The sequence below is a fragment of the Saimiri boliviensis genome, chromosome 4 (genome assembly GCF_048565385.1).
Source record: "Saimiri boliviensis isolate mSaiBol1 chromosome 4, mSaiBol1.pri, whole genome shotgun sequence".
Lineage (NCBI taxonomy): Eukaryota > Metazoa > Chordata > Mammalia > Primates > Cebidae > Saimiri > Saimiri boliviensis.
In genome coordinates, this window is record NC_133452.1 from 129,825,216 (window position 1) to 129,846,224 (window position 21,009).

Below are 21,009 nucleotides of genomic sequence, written 5' to 3' on the forward strand. Positions count from 1 at the left end.
GAGGCAGAAGGTTGCAGTGAGATCGTGCCACTGGCATTCCAGCCTGGGAAACAGAGCAAGACTCCGTCTCAAAAAAAAAAAAAAAAAAAAAAAAAAAAAAACAAAAAAAAAACTACATTAAATAGTCGACTGTTAGGTGAACGGACATGAAGAGTAAGCATACAACAAGAGGAGAACAAATGAAGGCTAAATCTCTGGGGTTTGAATGAAGGAACAGTAGGATACAAGGCTAATGAAGGTCTTTAATTATCCAAATATCAGTGAAAAACAGCAAGGATCTTCCGTCTATGCTATGAATCCCTTTTATCTTCAGTGCTTAAATTTGCTTAGCTTAAAAGACACTTATTCCATCTTTCCTCATTTAACAATCCTTTAAAATAATTTCTAGAGGAGGAATGGAGTTGATAGTGACCTCCAAAGAAAAACCAGAATCCCTAAGAAAAATACACGGTAAATTCTTTGCAAGGGAGTTAAGGTTACAACAGTTTTGAGTGGTTTTGTTCTCTCGTTGCTTCATCTCGTTCAACTGCAGACCTTCCATCCGGCGGTCTCCGTAGGCATTTAACCCTTTCAGCTTAAACCAAGGAGCAGATCCCCTTCAGACGGTAGAAGTCACAGAGGACCCCGTAGCGATGGTGGGCTTCGGTCACCCAAACGCGGCCACAGACTGACTCCTGCCATGCCTGGCAGTAAAAGAACCCGAGTTCAGGGCATCGGGAACTTCACCGAGGCTATTGCGCAGGCTCTGCGATCCACGCAGGCTTATTAGGCAGAAAGGGGAAAACAGTGCCCAGAGACACGTGAACTCGAGGGGGGCCAGCCCCGGCGTAGGCTCCCGGCCGCCTCGGATTCTGGAATTTACAATCACGAAAGTTCTATTGTCCCGCGATTGGCTCCGGGGCCCCATGACATCATAGCGCTTGATTCCTGTCTCGAGTCCCGATTGGCTGGCCGCGCCATTGTGACGTCACGGTCAGCCCACGTTCTGATTGTAGACAGCCGGCGCCTTCCTCTTCCCACCGCGGCGGGTCCTCGCGCCGGTGCCTCCTCCGACATCCTCCTCGGCTCCGGCCGCCAGCCGCGCTCTCGCCGCCGCCGCCGCCGCGCTGCTCCGAGCTGCTGCCGCCCCTCGGGCCAAGAGGTAAAGCCGTCAGCTCCGAGAAACTTCGCCGGGGGCCGCCGCTCGGCCATGACACCCGCGCGAGCGCGCGGCCGGGACGCGGGCAGGGAGCTGCCGTTAGGTCTCGGACTGGTGCCGGGGAAGAGCTGCCGGGGCGGCCCGCGCTCCACCCGCGGCCGCCAGCCTCGTCGGCCCCGGGGGACAGCGTGGCTACTGGGGCGCGGGGAGAGGGGTGCGGGCGCGGGCGGGCGCCCCTCGCCGGGGCAGAGGCGGGGCGATCGGGAGCGGCCTCGGGGCTGCGGTCGCACCTGTGCGCGCTGACAGGCGCCGCGGGGCACTACCCTGTGCCCGGACCGGACGCGGGAGGGATGGGTCTGTGCGCTGGGGTCCTCCAGCCCTGCCGGCCGGAGCGCGCGGCGGGAGATCCGGGGGAGCGCTCTTGGAGGGAGCGCGCTTTCTTTGGAGGCGACGAAACCCGGGTGAGTTCGAAGAGCCTGAGCGGGTCCGCGGGCACCGGGCGCCGCTGTGGGGACCCTCCGGCCTTTTCTTTTTCTCCCCTTCTCACCGCCTCCGTTAGCTTTTCGGACCTTCCCTCCGCCCCTCAATGGGAAGCCTGTTAGCTCGCGACCACTTCAGTTTTTATTAAAACCAGACAACGGCAGCCCTCGGTACTCAGGGAGGGATGAGGCTGGTGGTAAAGCGAGAGGGCGGGGACTCAGGGGCCACCGGGGCGGCCCTTGGAGGGAGCCTGATCGCTGGAGAGGCGGGAGCGGTCGGTGGCGGGGGGAGGCGCGCAGCGCGCGGGCGGCCCTGCCCTGGGCCAGGGGAACTGGAGTGTGTGTTGTGTTGCCAGTTGTAAGGAAGAGTGCCTTTGTACTGTTTCCACGCCACTCTCCCACACCGCCACCTCGGGTGGAGGGAGTAATGCCTAGGACAAGAGTAGTTCTTGCTGAACTGCGTCTTGCTCTTGCACTTAGCAGCCCCCCCCCCCGCCCCCGCCCAACCTACCTCCTGCCCCATCCACAATTGTGAATTAAGCTCCTTGATTGCAACATTTGGCCAAGTTAGGCAAAGTCAGGGTTGGTGGGGGGTTGGTGGGGGTGGGGGGGGCGGGGATCTCTTTCGGAAGAATCCGGTGCATGGTTTATTAGTTGGACTGAGGAACCGAGAGGTGCTGGAGGGGATTTGTGGGGAGCGAGCAGCCTTATTTGTTTTAAATAGCGGACCCATGGCAGGAAGTGCTTTACAGAATTGTACGGAATAGCTGATGTTGCTTGTCAGATTTTGTAACTCGTTCTCCTAACCACTTGGCAGATAACCTGTTGGTCTGCACTTGTTTTGCTTGCACGTCTCAGTCAACAGCATTTGGTGCAGAATCTACAGAGACAGGCGGTTTTGCATTAGATGGCCGTGGACAGACGTTTTAGCCTTCCATTTGTGGTTGGGGACAAGTGAGATTACTTTTCTAGTAGCTCAGACACTGCCTGGGATTCTCCAGGAAAGCTCTGCACTTGAAAGGGACGTGTTACTCCTTTTCCTTTTAGATTTTTACCTAGATTCTATCTTCTTATTGCCAGAAACTTTTTCTGTAACTGTTTCTCTTTTTGCATTTTCGTTTCTAACAGAAGACAAAGGGGACATTTTTATCGATGGTTACAGATAGGTAATGTTACAGAATGTAGTAAAGAACTTTGCTAAAAAGTGACAGTAGAAAGTCTAATAAAATTTGATACTTTTTCAAGAAAAATATCTTGTAACTTCAAACATTGACCTTACCTTTTTGACTCAGTTTCCTTGGCTATATATGGGGGTTTTATGTGGCAGAATTTTTTTTTTTTTTTTTTTTTTTTTTTTGAGGCGGAGTTTCGCTCTCGTTACCCAGGCTGGAGTGCAATGGCGCGATCTCGGCTCACCGCAACCTCCGCCTCCTGGGTTCAGGCAATTCTCCTGCCTCAGCCTCCTGAGTAGCTGGGATTACAGGCACACGCCACCATGCCCAGCTGATTTTTTGTATTTTTAGTAGAGACGGGGTTTCACCATGTCGACCAGGATGGTCTCGAACTCTCGACCTCGTGATCCACCCGCCTCGGCCTCCCAAAGTGCTGGGATTACAGGCTTGAGCCACCGCGCCCGGCTATGTGGCAGAATTATTACGAATTTCAAGAGATAATACAAGCGAGAGCCCAGCATTGGGTCTGCCAAATGGTGATTTGAAAATGTTTCCTTCTCAGTCCCTCAGATCGGAGTTTCTTCTTGGTTACAGACCTTAATTTTTGGATGTTCAGTGTTTGCAAGAATCTTTTTTACACCATCTCCTGTTTTGCTCCCTGCATAATTGTTGCTTGTCTTTCCGCTTCTAGAGGTGAGCATCCATCCTTGGGTGTCTTATTTCCAGCTTGAATTATACAAATCAAAGCCAAACTGTTTACTTTTCTTTAGGGTAACTTTGGTGCCTAGGTAGGTAGTAGAAAGTGTGAAGAGAGAGTTTCACCTCTTTTTTTTCCGGTCCACGTTCCTCTCTTAAAACATTTTGTAATTTTTTTTTTTTTTTTTTAATGATTCTTCCTCATTGTCTGCCAACTCTTCTGTAGTCAAAAGGATAATCCTCTCATTAGTTACCCATAAATAAATCTTTTCTTTGAATGCTTTCTGTCTCAGGTACTTATGATATCCACATATATCGAAACGGTTGTTTTCCACATGTAATTCTTATAACATTCCTGTGAGGGTTTTTTCCCCCCCATTTTTTTTTTTTTTTTTAAGAATTGAGGACTACTATAAAGACACATGCACGTGTATGTTTATTGCAGCACTATTTACAATAGCAAGGATTTGTAACCAACCCAAATGCCCGTCAGTGGTAGACTGGATAAAGAAAATGTGGCACATATGCACCATGGAATAAATGGAGCCATAAAAAACGTGAGTTCATGTCCTTTGCAGGGACATGAATGAAGCTGGAAACCATCATCCTCAGCAAACTAACACAGGAACAGAAAACCAAAGACTGCATGTTCTCACTCGTAAGTGGGTGTTGAACAATGAGAACATGTGGACACAGGGAGGGGAACGTCACACTCCTGTTGGGGGTGGGGTGGTGGGAGGCAAGGGGAAGGAGAACATTAGGACAAATATCTAATACGTGCAGGGCTTAAAACCTAGATGATGGCTTGACAGGCAGAGGAAACCACTGTGGCACGTGTATACTATGTGACAACCCTGCACATTCAGCACATGTATCCCAGAACTTAAAAAAAATAAAAATAAAAATAAGACTTGAGGAAATAAGGCCTAAGGTCTAGAGATGACAAGTGACTTGTCCAAATTTCCTGTAGCTCTGTCTCCTGCAGCATCACTGCTCCTTCATATATCACTGTGCTGCCAGGATCATTTGTCCAGTGAGCTCTGTGCCATTATGTAACATTGTTACTCTGTAACTTTAAAATGTAACCTTTGAACGTTCCTCTTAATTTATCCAAGTCTAACAGTTTATTGTCTCTTAAATCTGCCTGAAATCTGTTCCCTTCCTTGTATCCCACACTTGATTCATTTTTAAAATTAATCAACTGACTTCTCAGTTACTGACTATAGGTGCAAGGGGCTGGATACAAAGATGAAGGACAGCAGTTCCTGATTCCAGAGAGTTTCCTGATTTGGTATATACTTTAAGCCCTGTATACACATACTTAATCTATACCTTGGAGCAAAAGAGAGTCAGAAGCAGATTTCTGGGAAATTGTATTTTTATAGCTAAGAAAGCTTTATGGCAGAGATATCCATGTTAGATGTATCAGGGCCTAGCACTGCTGAATTGGTCAGGATGCTTTTGGTGCCAGAAACAGAACACCCAACTCAGACTTAACTGTGCATCTGACCTGAAAAGTCCTTAGGGCAGGACTTCTCCATTTTGCTGAAGTCCCCTCAGATGTCTGTTATATCCCAGGCTGATTTTCCAAGATGACTGACAGCAACTGCCACCATAGTCTCACAAGGGGACTTCCCAACTTCCACCCTCCAAAGAGTCGTTTACCTTAAGGTGATTGACTTAGGCCTTGGTTACTTGAAGCAATAACTGGAACAGTGGACGTTTGATAAGCTGGGGGCCCATCCCAGAACCAGGGAAGTGGAGTTACATTTCCTCAAGAAGGGCCTGCAGATCACAGGAAGTCAGCTACAGTGTCTGTTATAAGGACTGAAAGAACTGAACAGATGATTGGGTTAAACTAAATGGACTAGAATTAGAATTTAGCCTTACAATTCATAAAGGACTTTTAGGCAGGAATAGGAGGACATGCGTTCTAGGCAAGAAGGAGTTTGGAGAGTAAGTAAGTGTGGAATCATTGGGCAAAAAGCAAATAGCACGATTGGCAGAAGCTGGTTGAGAAGGCAGGTGTGGAAGAAAAGGTGAGAAAGGCAAGTTATTGATGTAGTAATAATGGCTTTTACTGAGCTGTTGTATGTCAGACCCTGCATTGAGCCCCTCCCGATAACTTGTTTCTATTATTAATGGGTGCTAGAGCATTCCCATTTTACGGGTGGAGAAATAGAGGCCCAGAGTTTAGACACTTGATTGAGGTCACAAAGCATTCCAGCTGAGATCATCTTGACTCCCTGGCCTGCTCCCTCTCCTGAGGTGTTTGGTAGAATACCACCAGTAAGCTTTTGAATGAGAACATTATGAGTTCTGTGCTCCAGAAAGACAGTCTTGTCAGAGTGTAGGGTGGATTGGTGTGGGACTGTTAAGAGATAGCCAGGGCAGTGCAATTGAGCACAGACTACAGAGAGGTAATTGTGGGAGACTGTGTCCAGGACAGGACCTGAAGACCAACTGGATTTGAGGGCCAACAAGAGGAAGGTTACTCTTCTAAAGAGGAGAGGGAGCTTTGTGATCCGATAGAAATAGCCCCACAGCCTACATAGATATCTAGACCAGCCATTTCTTCCAATTCCTCCTCTTCACGGCCAACCTTTGATCCATTTTTTTGGTTGCCTTTCTGCAAGTACATGTTTCTACCACAGTTCATCCATTGTCAGCTTTTCACATTTCACATCTGGGTAGAGATGCAGCTTATAATCAGTGGCATCTTAAAATCGCTGCAGGTAACTTTCCACATTTTAATATTACAGAATTGGGATGCTTCCTACACTTGTCCCTGGTGAGAAAAGGAAAGCTCCAATATTACCAAAGGTCACGCAGCCAGATGCTGGCAGAGCCAGGCTTTTGGGCTTCTTTTACCTAGCCAGGTTACCTCCACTCACATAATAGATCTTAAAACACATGTAACTTCATGTTATAGGTTTATAGTAAAGGACATACGTTTTTGTCTGTTTATTAAAACTGAAGTAATTTGAGAAGATTGGAAGGCATGATTGTTTAAGTAGAGTGTCTCATTCTTGTACAGAACCTGGTTGCGTTGGTTTCTTGTCCTAACTTGCCACCAGCCATAAGAAAATCAGCTCTGAGCATTGGTCTCTTTTCATTTAAAATGAAATACTAAATTTTGTTTTCATTTTTGCCTAGAGAAAATTTTTGTTTGTTGTTGTTGTTGTTGTTTGGCCAGGGATAGAGAATAAAAGTGAGATCATTTCGATCTTAGAAAGATAGATGTCAGCTGGGCACAGTGGCTCACACCTGTAATCCCAGCCCTTTGGGAAGCCACGGTGGGCAGATCACTTGAGGTCAGGAGCTTGCGACCACCCTGGGCAACATGGTGAGACCCCATTTATACAAAAATTAGCTGGGTGTGGTGCATGTGCCTGTAGTCCTAGCTCCTTGGGAAGCTCAGGTGGGAGGATGACTTGAGCCCAGGAGGTGGAGGTTACAGTGAGCCATGATTGCATGTACCACTGCACTCCAGCCTGGGTGACAGAGCCAGACCCTGTCCCAAAATAAGAAAGAAAAGAAGGTAAATGTCAGAATTGGTGATGGAGATTGCAACAGCAACAGCAGCAGCAGCAGCAGCAGCAGCAGCAGCAGCCTGCCGCTGACTTTCTCTTTATGAGATTAAAACATAACTGCTGGAAATGTTCTGGCCTAGCAAAGTGAATTGTTCAGGAAACTAACGTGACCTGATTTTGAGTTTCGGCAATAGGAATCCTCACCCCGACCCCAATTTCAGCCCATAAATGTTATTACCGGCCTTTTTGGTTCCCACTGGCTTGTTTCCTCCATGGTAACATTTTTAGTTGACTTGAAGGCATTCACTTCAGAATTGTGTGGTCCCCAAATTTAAAATATTCATACTTGGTGACCTTTTCAAAAGACTAAATTCCCACTTTGCTCCTCTATCCAGTTCTGCCTGTTCTGTGTCAAGTACAATTGTAATTGCATTCAAGCAAGAGTATGTCTTAGTATTCCTTGATACTAAGTTGGACTTTATACCTTTTATTTGATGTCTATTTGCTGACTTGAATTTAGGGAAAAGTTTCTTACTTTAAGATTTTATTGCTGATACTGGCATGATTTCTGTAATTGGGAGAGTAACGATTTTATTGAAATAGACCTGTGATTTTAAACTATAATCTTTTATATTAGGTAGGTACCCTCTTGCTAGCACATGTTGATTATAGGTTCCATCTCTGTTAAGTTCCACATTTACCCATCCTTTTCCTCATGTCAACAGTTTCATCCTGTGAGAATTAATTTCTTATAAGCCCATGCTGAACAGAGCTATTTAAAGCCATGCTGGCAAATTGGTCACTCTGGTGTGTGCTTTATGAGTTTCTGAACCCCAGAGTTCTTGTTTCTTTATGATCTTGGCGTAGCAAATGCTACAACAAAGTGAATGTTATGAATTTCTGCTTCCCCAAAGAATAGTTCTCATGATACCAAATTCAGTAATTATTCATTTGCTTTCCTGAGAGTTTGAAAATGCGATGTATCTCCCTAGGGGTGGTATTCAGGGTACTTCTGCTTCAGTCTTTGGGAGAAGAAATAATACTTCAGTATTTACAGAAGTCCTTGACACCTCCATCAGCCTATGTTATTTGATAAGTATCTCTGTGAAAATTTGAGTTGGTTCTGCCTGAGCTTCTGCATATTTATCTCTGTTATGGATCTGGGGTGCACTGAGAAGAGTACCTCCTATATTTCTTTTAAGTAAGGAAAGCTGTAGAAAGCAGATTGACTTGGCAGCGATGCACCTTTGTGGGATTCCACCTTTGCCACTTAACGGCTGTGAGGGATTCAGCAGGTAAGTCAGTCTACCTCCTTGAGACTCTAGGATCTATCTCGAACTTGGAAGGTGATAGTCCTGTATCTACTTTGGAGGGTGTTAAAACCATCAGTACTCTCCTTGAAAGTTAGGTGGGGCACTGACTTGATTTGATTAGCACAGTAAAAACATCTCTCTTTTGTATAGGATGTTTATTAAAGCATTGTTTGTAATAGCTAAAGTTTGGAAGACTTAGTAGAAGGAAATGTCCTTGAGAAGAATAAATTGTGCTACAGCTGGGCAACGGAATACTCTGGAAATTTTAAAGAGAATGAAGCTGTTTTTTGGGTGCTCAATACCACATACTAGGCACTTTACTGAAGTGCTCAACGTATATTAATTAATTGTGGCTTCACAAAAGCCCATGAGGTAGAGACCGCAATTTTACAGATGAGGAAACTAAGATAAAGGTTAAGTCAGTTGTCCAAATATCCACAGCTAGTAGGTGGCAGAGCCAGGATTCAAACTCAGGCAGACTGGCTTAAAGACTCTGATCTTGGCCACCCTGCTATGCTGTACACTTGTCAGACCTAAGTAGTGATCTTTGCATTTGCAGCTGTAGACGCATGAGAGGAAACAAGGTTGAGTTTCTTATTTGTTGTTACATTGTGGAACGTTGACGGTATGATCAACATATGACTTCTGTTGATAGTAACTAAAGGTTTAGACAAAGCTAATAGGTATTTATGATCACTACTTGAAAGGGTGACCTTTTGTTTCTTTTATTACTCCTTATTTTAGATATTTTGAACTTAAACCTCTTTTGGAGAGATAATCAGAAGTGTAAACAGAATAGCTTTATAATTGTTGGTGTGAGAAATCAGTGTTCAAAAGCCCAGTTGAATCAATGTTCACTAGCCTGACTGGTCTAGTGTGACTGGTCAAGGGCATCCAGCATTGGTTTCTTTACCTGGTCCTAGCCCCATCAGGGTTTGATTTACAAGGTATACAAACCTGGAGAAATGTGGACTAGGAGGGAAGGACACCCATATTCCCTATGGAGCCTCCATCTCTAGATCATCTGATTTCCCTTGGGTAAAAATGTAAATCAGGTATATAAGTCATACAAGTTATGCATAGCTTGACAATGGGAATACTTTTTGAGAAATGTATCCTTAGGCAATTTTGTTGTGTGGTCATCATAGAGTGTTCTTACACAAACCTAGATGGTATAGCCTACCACATACATAGGGCATATGATAATACCATGTTGTTCCTAGGCTACAAACCTGTACAGCAAGTTCCTGTACTGAATACTGTAGTCATCTGTAACACAATGGCGAGTATCTCTATATCTAAACAAAGAAAAGATTCAGTAAAAGTACAATATAAAAGATAAAAGATGGTACAACTATACAGGGCACTTACCATGAACGAATGGAGCTTGTAGGACTGGAAGTTGCTCTGGGTAAGTCAGTGAGTGGTAAGTGAATGTGAAGGCCTAGGACTTTACTGTACACTCTAGACTTTATAAATACTGTACACGTAGGCAACATTAGGTTTATAAAAAAAACATTTTTCAATTAGGCGTGGTGGTTTATGTCTGTAATCTTAGCACTTTGTGAGGCTAAGGTGGGACCAGGCAATTAAGACCAGCCTGGGCAACAGCACAAGACCCCATCTCTACTTATTTATAATAAAAGTTAAAAAAATATATATATATATGCATAGATACAATTTTAATATATGTTTCTTAATACATAAACTGTAGCTTGTAACATTTTTATTTTATAAACTTAAAATTTTTAAAACTTTTTGACTCTTTTGTAATACTTAAAACATAGGCTATATAGCTGCATAAAAAATATTTTCTTTCTTTGTATCCTTATTCTTCAACCTTTTTTCTCCTTTCAAAGTTTTAAAAACTTTTTTGTTAAAAACTAAAATAAACATACACATTAGCCTAGGCCTATACAGGACAGGATCATCAAGGTCACCATCTTCCACCTCCACATCTTGTCCCACTGGAAGGTCTGTAGGGACAGTAACATGCATGGAGCTGTCATCTCCTATGGCAACAATGCCTTCTTCTGGATGACCTCCTGAAGAACCTATCTGAAGCTGTTTCATAGTTAACTTTTAAAAATACATAATTAGAAGGCATACACTCTAAGTTAATGATAAAAAGTATTGTATAGTAAATATGTAAACTGATAACATAGCTGCTTATCATCAGCATCAAGTATTATGTACTGTACATAATTTTATGTATGATACTATTACAAGTCTAGCTATGTGGTGGGTTTATTTACACCAGCATCACCACAAATGTCAGTTATTGTGCTATGATGTCACTAGGCAATAGGAATTTTTCAGCTCTGTTATAATCTTAAATGGGACTATCATTTTATATGTGATCCATTGTTGATTTAAAGGTCATTATGCGATGATGACTGTATTTTGAAAACATACTGATACAGGCCCCATTAAGGGTCGCTGTGCTGGGCCACGGTGTTCAGGCTAAAAAGACAAGTTTTCCGCCACCTTCAGTTCTCTTAGGATTCTTAGACCCTTTGAGTACTGAGTTTTCTTTCTGGGTGTGGGACACTAGGTTTGACAACATTATAATGACTATGAGTATCAGCATTCCTACAATAAGAGAATCACAAAATTCATGGGGTAGCTTATATTTCACATGGAATCTGAACAAGTAATAAAACAACTGTTAGTTTCAGAGACACTCTATAGAGGAGATGAATACACAATTACTAGACTGTGTCCCTTTTAAAAATGCTGTATTGTAGTAGGCTTCTTTTTTTCTCCTATTTTTTACACATTTAACTCTGCTTCTGCCTCTCCTCACTCACCCGCACACTCAAAGTACAGTTATAAAATGTGGGCGTGTAGATTGAGTTTTAAAAAAGAAATGTGTTTTTGTGTTACTTGCCTTATTTATGTTACACAGGCTTGAATTAAAATCTTTTAAGACATTTTCTTTTGAGGGGTTGCATAGCTAATCTTTATTATGTTTCTCCACCATCTTTTAATTTCAGCTGAGGGCATCACTGCCTTTGTATATTTTGCGCACATTAGTTTGGAGAACTCAAGTGATAATTTCCTCAAATGATAATTTATTTTGAATATTTCAAGCAATCACATCAGTTAAGAGACTGCAATCAGATAAGAATCATCAGCAGTTGCCTGTAGCAGAAAATGTTGCTGAAACGCCTTTGAATGTTTGTCTCCCAGTTACTGCAATTTCAGTCCTTTGGTTTAGATGTTCAGAATATGATTGAAGTAGAGCCCAGACTGCTTAAGCCCAGGCCTTAAGGGAACCCCTGGAGGCATGTATCTGTTAATCTCCCTTGGCCGTTGATTGTCTTCTCAAGCATCCTTCAAGGATGCTTCATCCAAGAAGGAAGTCGCCCTTTGAAACAGTGGGAGTTTGTCCAGAGAGCCCCATAGAGACATTATCCCAGGACCTCATGTTCCTAGGAGAATCCTATAAACACTGGAGTGGTTTCATTTTCAGAGCAGCTCCTTTTTGTTCCCTTTGCAAGGAGTAGTAGGGCTTGGAATGTGCTCAGTGTGACCCAAAGAGAAGTGATAGTGACAGTAAGGTAAGTACTTTTCGCTGACCCCCTGGTACAGAGTTCAGGCTTGGACTTAACCATCTTTTTAAGAAATCAGACTGACATATTTTTAAATACCTCCTAACATTCAAAATGTAGGTGGACGGTTGCAAAGTACTGTCAGAAGACCAAATCTCACTGCATGATCTACTTGCCCCATGGGTTCAAGTACTCATCCACCCACCCACTATCTACCCTTAGATATTTATTTCTAGCCCATCTTTTTCTTCTGAGCTCCAGACTCAACTTTTCATCATTGGATGGTCCACATACCTCTCCTTTTGGCCAATGTAATCTCCACCAATTTGCCCAAGTCATTCAGCTGGAAGCAATGCTTATGTTCTTCTCTCTCATCAACCATGCTCTTAACCAACTTTGCTCAACTATCAGTCACCATGTATTACCCATTCAGGCTCCTCTCTGTCCTTCTAAGCTTATTCCCCTTCCCCACATTGCCCCAGCCTTCCATAACACATCAGATCCTTCCTGGAAGACTACATTTCTCCTTGGCTCCTTGGCTCCCTTTTCTTGATTCCTAAAAATTAGATGAGGCAGTACCTGTGTAGTGCTTTGCATGGTGTCTGGCATGTTTATCTGGCATGTAGTGTCAGTATCTAGCAATTATTTGCCTGAATGTTTCTCTAAATACATATGTACCTTTCAAATATTACCAGGCCTATAATCTGTGTCAATGGCTGTGTGGAAGCTGAGTATGCCTTGATAGCCTGAGACTATATAACGCTTCACAAATGAAGACCCTACCTGGGCAGGAGACTTTGGAAGGCCAGTTGCCTTGCTTCCAGCCTGAAGGAATAGAATACCAACAGTTCACAGACCATACAAATTGCTAGACACCTTTTCTGGTTGTGGCGTGGTGCAATGAGGAGCTCTTACCTATGCCTGGAGACATGCCGTCTAAGGGCTCGCTGGCTGCAGTCTTGTGTAGATCTTCAGATACAAGGAGATGGTCACACCTGCGGTGCTCTGCAGATGTGGCAGTGGCTTCATCAAGGTGAACGAGGGGCCCCTGGAGATGATCAAGCTGCTCACACTCCAAGCTGCTGGAATTAGGTCTGCTTCTGGATAAGGAACAGTTTGCTGGAATGGACATCCCATGTTCGTGTGATCGGTAGTGGTCATATGGTCCAGATTTTCGCTCTCCTTCAGTACATCTCCAAAGTCCTGGTGCCTTGTTACCCAAAATATGTAGATAAGGCTTCCAAGGAGATCAAAGATACCCTTACTGGACATTGCTGGAAGTTGACCCCTGTTGCTATGAATCCAAGAAATTTGGAGGCCCTGGTGCCCATGTTCTCTACCAGAAATCCTACCAGTAAGCCCATCACAAACATGAGAGTTTACTTTTATAGTAAAAATAGTTGAAGGTCTTTAAGGTTAAAAAAAAAAATGCTAGCCATCCCACCTGCCCGAGAAGCAGAGGTGACACGTGCTATTATTTTAAAGGCCTTGCTTACCTGCATATTACCTGTTAGGGCTTTCAGGGGGAATATGCCAATGATAGACCAGTCTGGTGGCACTGTTCCCAAGGACAGTTTAGAGTGAACTTTGCTGTCTAGGCACTCAGATACTCCATAATAAAATGATAATGGAAACCGGCACTCTTTTTTGTTGTTGTTGTGGAGACAGGGTCTCACTTCCATTGCTCAGCCTGGGGTGCAGTGGCACTGTCTCAGCTCATTGCAGCCTCAAATTCCCAGGCTCAGGTGGTCTGCCTACCTCAGCCTCCCAAATAGCTGGGACTGCAGGCATGCATCACCATGCCCAGCTAATTTCTTATATTTTTAGTAGAGACAGGGTTTCACCATATTGCCCAGGTTGGTCTTGAATTCCTGGCCTCAGGCAGTCTGCCTGCCTTAGCCTCCCAAAATGCAGGGATTACAGGTGTGGGCCATTGTTCCTGGCCTGGCGCTGTGATTTAACCTTGTTTTGGTTGGCAGCAACATGGAGCCCAAGCTAAAGTAGACCATACATGTCGGACGGTGCTTATCTGCTTCAGTAGCTAGTTGATCAGTATTTGTTGGTTACTCAGACCCACTCACTGTTGATCATTTGTCTGTGTTAGCCTCTGCTAAGGGATGTGGACGCTGCAGAGACACATGCCAATACAGTTTCCAGTAAAAAGACCCAATGGGAATTATGAGGTATATACTAGGATGAACAGGTGATTTAATGTTATGCTGTGAATGTGGCTATGTATGTTGCAGTTAGGTTCAGCTGCAGTGATGGGCATGACAAAATAATAGTGGTTCCAATAACAGGATCCCAAAACAAAGTAGAAGTATGTATCTACTATGAAAGGCTGCACAGATTGTTCAGGCTAGTATGACCCTCCATAAATTCCTTGCTCATCATATGTCTGTCAGATTTAGTGTGGTCTCCATCTTCCAAGCAGCAGGATAGAAGAAGAAACACAAAGTAGAAGCACGGATGGTGCTTTCTTTTAGGGGAAGTTCCCAGAAACAGCTTCCAGGCAACTATGCTTATGTCTCATTGGCTAGAACATCAACCCGTGGCTGCAAGTGTCTGGAAAATCTCGTCTTGATTCTGGTTGGCCATGGGCAGCTAAAAGTACCGCTACTGTGTATAGAATTTGGGGAAGAACTGGTTGTCTGTGCCGTAAGTGGTGGACGAGACCAGCAGCCCCCACTCACTTGGAACTGGGAGAGTCCGGGGGAGGATACTGACAAAATGAACAGATATTTACAGTGACAAGGCCTCTGAAATGTCTGCGAAGGTGTGCTATGGGAGTAAACAGGATGGACACCTAAATCAGACTGATGCTGGGGGGCGGGGATCAGGAAAGGTTGCCTGGAGACTTAAGCAAGACTCTCTGAACTGAGGAAATGGGCAGAGTATTGAAACTAAGGCTCAGAGGCAAAAGAGGGCAGGTAGTTGGGGGATGGAGGAGCATGTGAGGAACAGAAAGTAGCCAAGGAAAGCCAGAGGGAAATAGGGTTCTGATCACACAGGGAGGGTTTTGGTCATTTTCCCAGGAGTCTTTAACTGATTTCTGCAGGCGAGTAACCTGGACAGATACTTTCAGCAGATGAGGGACAACACAAGACTGAAGGCAAGAAAGATCCACTGGGAGAGAGTATACTAATCTGACTGGGAGATGATGGTGGTCTCAACTACATAGTGGCTTTGGGGATCAAGAGAAGTGGATGCAAATCATGTAAATCTCATAGAGCTTGGGAATTTAGAAATAATTTGACCTTTTCATGTTACAAGTGATGAAACTAAGAATGAGAGTTTACATGGCTTGCCCAGAGTCACACAGCTAGCTGTGGAACAGCACCAGAAATTGTTTCTCTATCTAAACTTTCCTTTATGTCACTGTTGAATGTGCTAATTTGAGTGAATAGGGCATTGTGGGCATTTTCGAGCCAGCAACAGGATCTGAATCCTGGTGCCCAGTGCCCAGTGCAGAGGGAGGAGTCCACCCTGCTTTGGGGCTGGATTCCTGGGAAAGTTATAGGGCAGGTAACAGAAATGAGGAAGTTGTGAGAGGATGATGAATTCAGTTTTTAGTTTGTTGATTTTGAGATTCAGGACTGCCATGTGTAGGTGGAGAGAGATCAGATGGAAACTGGTCCTTGAGATTGGAATTGGAGATGCAGGATTGGGTGAAATTAGTCAAAACTTTTCTATACCCTTTCTTGAAATTTCTCCAGTGAAAGGGACTCAGCAGCTGTTTTTGAGTCCAATGTGTCATGTACCTTAAAAGTAAGGGATTTTTCCAGTGTTAGCCCTGAATGATTTTTGTTGCAATTTGAATTCTATGTACCCTCAAACAATTTAATAAAAATAAAATAGGTTAATACTTAAAAATTAGTAAATTAAAATAAGTAAAGATAAAAGTTATGTGGCCCTCCCTTGCCTATTTTACCCTATGCTGCAGGTCTTCCCAGGATCCTCTCTGGCTCTGGTTGGTCTCTTGGTCCAGGCTGTGACCTCTCTCGCCTATGTTTTCATACTGTAAGATTTCTCCAACTGAGTTTGGGAGGGTGGAGCCCCAAACAAAACTTGATGGCTTGTGCTGGAAAAGGGGAAATGGATGCTATTGCTATAACATGTTAACGTCTATTTTTGAAATGTCAGTTTGGCATCAGACACTTTTTTGGACGTGTTTACATGCTAAGAGTTTTTGGTTTCAGAAGTCCTTTGTCCTTCACAATTAACTTGTTGGCAGTGATTAAAGTATAGCCTATTTCCTGGGAAATGAGAGAGAAACAGTTTTAGAGCAACTATAGAACATATTGACATTTGAGATTGGTTTCTATGATACCACAGACAGAGAGGTCAGTAGACAGGCAATGTGGTATCAGTTTTATCTCTTCCTGGTCACTGTCCTTGTACCTAATGTTTCACTATGTACTTTGAGCTTACAGGTGAAAAAGACTTTTTCTTTTTTTTTTTTTTTTTTTTTTTTGAGACGGAGTTTCGCTCTTGTTACCCAGGCTGGAGTGCAATGGCATGATCTCGGCTCACCGCAACCTCCGCCTCCTGGGTTCAGGCAATTCTCCTGCCTCAGCCTCCCGAGTAGCTGGGATTACAGGCACACGCCACCATGCCCAGCTAATTTTTTGTATTTTTAGTAGAGACGGGGTTTCACCATGTTGAACAGGATGGTCTTGATCTCCTGACCTCGTGATCCACCCGCCTCGGCCTCCCAAAGTGCTGGGATTACAGGCGTGAGCCACCGTGCCCAGCGAAAAAGACTTTTTCAATGAATACTGTACCAAATATAATTCAAAAATTTAAATCCTATAATGATACGGGGTGTGACTAATAGAGTAATGGCTTCCATAAACCACACATGAAAACTGCTTTAATTATAATTGTCGTTAATCTTATTTCCAGAAAAGAAATAAGGCTGTGAACTAATGATGATCTCTCAGAGGTCTGGTTTAAAAGCACTGAGTTTCTTCATGACACATGAGGATATGTAATGCACCTTTATAGCAGTTAAGTAGTGAGGTTCACACAGGATTTGTTCTGTCCTTAACACTGTCCTCTTGCAGAGGAATACTCTTCCCAAACCTGAAAGGTGCGCTTGGGGAGGCACTCCCAGATTCTTATTTTAGAGAAGGGAGTGTCATGTAATTTTCTCCCTACCTTATTTATTCATTCTCCCCCTCTCTCCCTTACTGACCTGCTTTTTTTCCTTCAGCCGGGTCGTTGCTTTAAGGAGTCGGCTGAGCTTCAACCACTGATGCTGGGGCCACATAGTGGCCCAAGCTGCCCTGTACTTGTACCTTTTTGGGGAGGGCAGATTTCGTGTTTTGTAACATTTTGAAGAACCTCTTACGTGAAGCAATTTGAATTGATTAGCAAACTGAGCCAAAGAAACTAGTACCTGCTGAAAACTGACTGACGTGGTAGGCAAATGGAAAGTCTGGTTTCTAAGAAGTGTGTGTTGTGCCAAGTTGAAGTCAGAAGAATGCATTTTTGACTTTTATTCTGAGTGGTCACTCCTCTTCCCACTCCCTTTTCTCTTCCTCTTGTTGTCCTCTCCATTTTACTCCCTCTCCCTTCTCTCCCCACCTCTTTTTCCTCCTCCCCCTCCTTTCTATGTGTATGTTTGTATGTATAGCAACACTTCAGCACTTACATAGTGTTTGATGATTGAATGCATTCTATTTGCAGTACTATTTATGTTATTTAACCACAGGAAACTTGCTTCTCGTTATTTATGATTTTAAATTTTAGTTTTTGGTGATTAAGTCACCATGAGGAGTGTCCTCATTTGGAAGGAGAGTTAGTGTCGTGCTGTGGCTAAAGAAACTCAGTTTTATGCCTACCAATAATGTGAAAATCACCTCACTCCTGTTTGGCTGATTGGGTCGAATTTCTCTTAATACCATACTAAATGTAACCTGACGAGTTAGTAGGGAATGAGTAAAAACTTACTTCACAGAGTACTTTCAGTTACTGATGTAGTTTGGGTGTTTGTCCCCTCCAAATCTCATGTTGAAATTTCATCCCCAACGTTTTGAGGTGGGACCTACTGGGAGGTGTTCAGGTCGTGGAGACGGATCCCTCCCGAGTGACTTGGTGCCCTCCCATGGTGAAGAGTTCATGTGAGATCTGGTTGTGTAAAAGAGCCTCCATCTCTGTCTTGCTCTTCTCTCTCCTGCTTCCTTCTTGCTCCTCCTTCACCTTTCACAGTGGGTAAAAGCTTCCTGAGACCCCATCGGAAGCAAATGCTGGCACTGTGCTGCTTATACAGTTTACAAAACTGTGAGCCACAATAAACCTCTTTATAAATTACCCTGTCTCAGATATTTCTTTATAGCAACACTAAACAGACTAATACAGTTACAGTATATTTAGTGTAAGATGTATTCATGATTATTAGCTTATTTCCAAAATGACTATTTTAACAAACTTCAAACTCTGTGTACTCCAAGTTTCATTTAACTGCTAAAGGACAAGTTTAGTCAGGCACTGCATAACCATATTTTGGTCAGTGATGAACTGCATGTGTAACGGTGGTCCCATAAAATTATAATGGAACTGAAAAATTCCTTTTGCCTAGTGAAGTAGGGGTCATCTTAATGCCCCAGGGTAGTGTATTACTCGTGTTTGTGGAGATAGTTGGTGTAAACCTACTGCACTACTAGTTCTATAAAAATATCACATGTACAATTACGTACCGTATACAATGCTTGATACTGATAATAAACAACTATGTTACTGGTTTATGCATTTACTTTTTATCCTTTTAAAAATTTTGTTTATTTATTTAGGAGGTGGGGGTCTTGCTTTGTCATTCATGCTGGAGTGCAGTGGTGTAATCACAGCTCACTGCAGGCTTGATCTCCCAGGCTCATGCAGTCCTTCCTCCTCAGCCTCCGAGTATCTGGGACCACCATGCCTGGCTTTTAAAATTTTTTGTAGAGGTGGAGTCCCACTGTGTTGCCCAGGCAAATCTTTAACTCCTGGGCTCAAGCAATCCTTCCGCCTCGATCTCCCAAAGTGTTGGTATTACAGGCATGAGCCACTGCCTGTCATTATTTTTAAAAGTACTCCATTTACTTACCAAAAAATAAAGTTAATTGTGAAACAGCTTCAGGCAGGTCTTTCAGGAGGTATTCCTGAAGAAAGCATTGTTATCACATGTTATTGCCCCTAAAAGCCTTCCAGTGGTATTGATGACCCTGCATAGGCCTACGCTAATGTGTGTGTTTCTGTCTTAGTTTTTAAGGAAAAAAAGTTTTAAAAGAAAAATTAACAGAAAAAAGCTTACAGAATGAATATAAAGAAAATAATTTTTGTGCAGCTGTACAGTGTGTTTGTGTTGTATTATAACAAAAGAGTCAGAAGTTAAAATGTGAAAGTCTGTAAAAGCCATGAGTGGTGGTATGCACCTGTAGTCTCAGCTACTCAGGAGGCTGAATAGGCAGGATCACTTGAGGTCAGGAGTTCGAGGCTGCAGTGAGCTATGATTACACCTGTGGATAGCCCCACCAAGCAGCATAGACCTTGTCCCTAAAAAAAAAAAAAAAAAAGTTTATATAGAAGAAAAATGTTACCATAAGCTAAGGTTAATTTATTATTGAAGAAAAAATTTTAAAATAAATTTAGCATAGCCTCAGTGTAGTGTTTAGCCTCAGTGTAGTACTTACAATGTCTACAGTGTGCAATAATGTCCTAGGCCACCAGAGTCATTCACCCCTCACTCACTGACTCACCTAGAGCAGCTTCCATTCATGGTAAGTGCTCTGTACAGGTGTTTTGGTTTTTATCTTTTATATTCTATTTTATTATACCTTTTCTTTGATGAGCTATGCAAATACTTGCTGCTATGTTGTGGTTGTCTGCAGTGTTCAGTATAGCAACATGCCCAACCGGGTTGTAGCCTAAGAGCAATAGGTTATGCTGTATAGCCTGCATGTGTGGTAGGCCATACATCTAGGTTTGTGTAAATATACTCTATGATGTTCTCCTGATGAAATCACCCAGTGACACATTTCTAAGAATGTATTGCCATTGTTAAGTGACATGTCTCTAAGAGGCTTATTATTTTTAAAGTGTATTTTGGATATTTGCCATTAGATTTTGGATATTTGCCGTAAGAAGCTAAATATGTAATGTCTTTTTAGAAATAAAACCTGAGAGAAGAGGAAAATTCTATGAGCAATTTTTAATACAATAACTCTCAAACTTTTTGGTCTGAAGACATACTATTCTTAGACAAAGTGGCCTGAGGGAGAAACATTTAAAAAAAAAAAAAAAAGCAAAAGGAAAAACAGATAAGATTTGCACTATTAAAGATTACCGAGAAACTCAGAGCTTTTGTTTATGTGGATTATTTCTATTGGTATTTACCTTATTAGAAATCAGTTTTAAATTGTTTTAAAATATGAGTTTAAAACAATTATGAAAACATTAAAAATAACCTGTTGTATGATAATAAAGTATATATTTTTCAAAATATATTTCAAAATATAAAAACATTTTTCAAAGCAAGAAAAAAATTGATGGAAACATATCACTTGACATTTTTTCAGTCTCTTAAATATTTGGCTTAATGGGAGACAGCTGCATCCTCTTAGCTGCTTCTGATTCAATCCTTTGAGATAGCATACATCATGCAGCGTCTGGAAAACTGGTGACAGTGAAAAAGTAATCTCTTAGTGGTGGTATTATGAAAATAGTTTCCATCTTACGGAGCAACTGAAAAAGGGCTGGGTACTTTCAGGGATGTCTGGACTACTCTTTGGGAATTCCTGTAATAGGTCCTATTTGTTGCATTTTTAAAGAAGGACCACCCTTCTGCTTAGTTATAAAAACATTTTTCCTTCTTTAACAACCATTGCCTCCTGTTTCCTTCTGCTTGAGTTTTCTTGATTTATGCCACAGGCTCTATGCGTGTCACCTTCACATGTGAACTTTACCAGGTAGAAAAAAGCTTACAGAATGAGTATAAAGAAAATATTTTGGTCTTTTTATCAAATGCATGTATCTGTAGGGTACTCTGTGTAGATAGGACAGTATTTAATAGCAAGCTCATCTCCTCTTAACAGCACTGGTTGCTTGCTTTGGTGCTCTATAAGAAGGCTGTAGTGGTCAGTTT

The 21,009-nt window shown here is 42.8% G+C and overlaps 1 protein-coding gene across 3 annotated transcripts in view; it reads left to right on the forward strand.

Moving 5' to 3' along the window:
• Positions 1 to 993: 993 nt before the first annotated feature.
• LOC101047560 (very long chain fatty acid elongase 5) overlaps positions 994 to 21,009 on the forward strand; it is a 78,027-nt gene continuing 58,011 nt past the window's right edge. The window contains exon 1 of one of the 3 annotated variants that reach the window (XM_039466530.2): positions 994 to 1,141. The gene's annotated coding sequence lies outside the window, so the exon portion shown is untranslated. Of the gene's footprint in view, positions 1,600 to 21,009 lie in introns of all 3 variants that reach the window. The other 2 variants (XM_074398199.1, XM_074398200.1) reach the window with 2 other exon arrangements.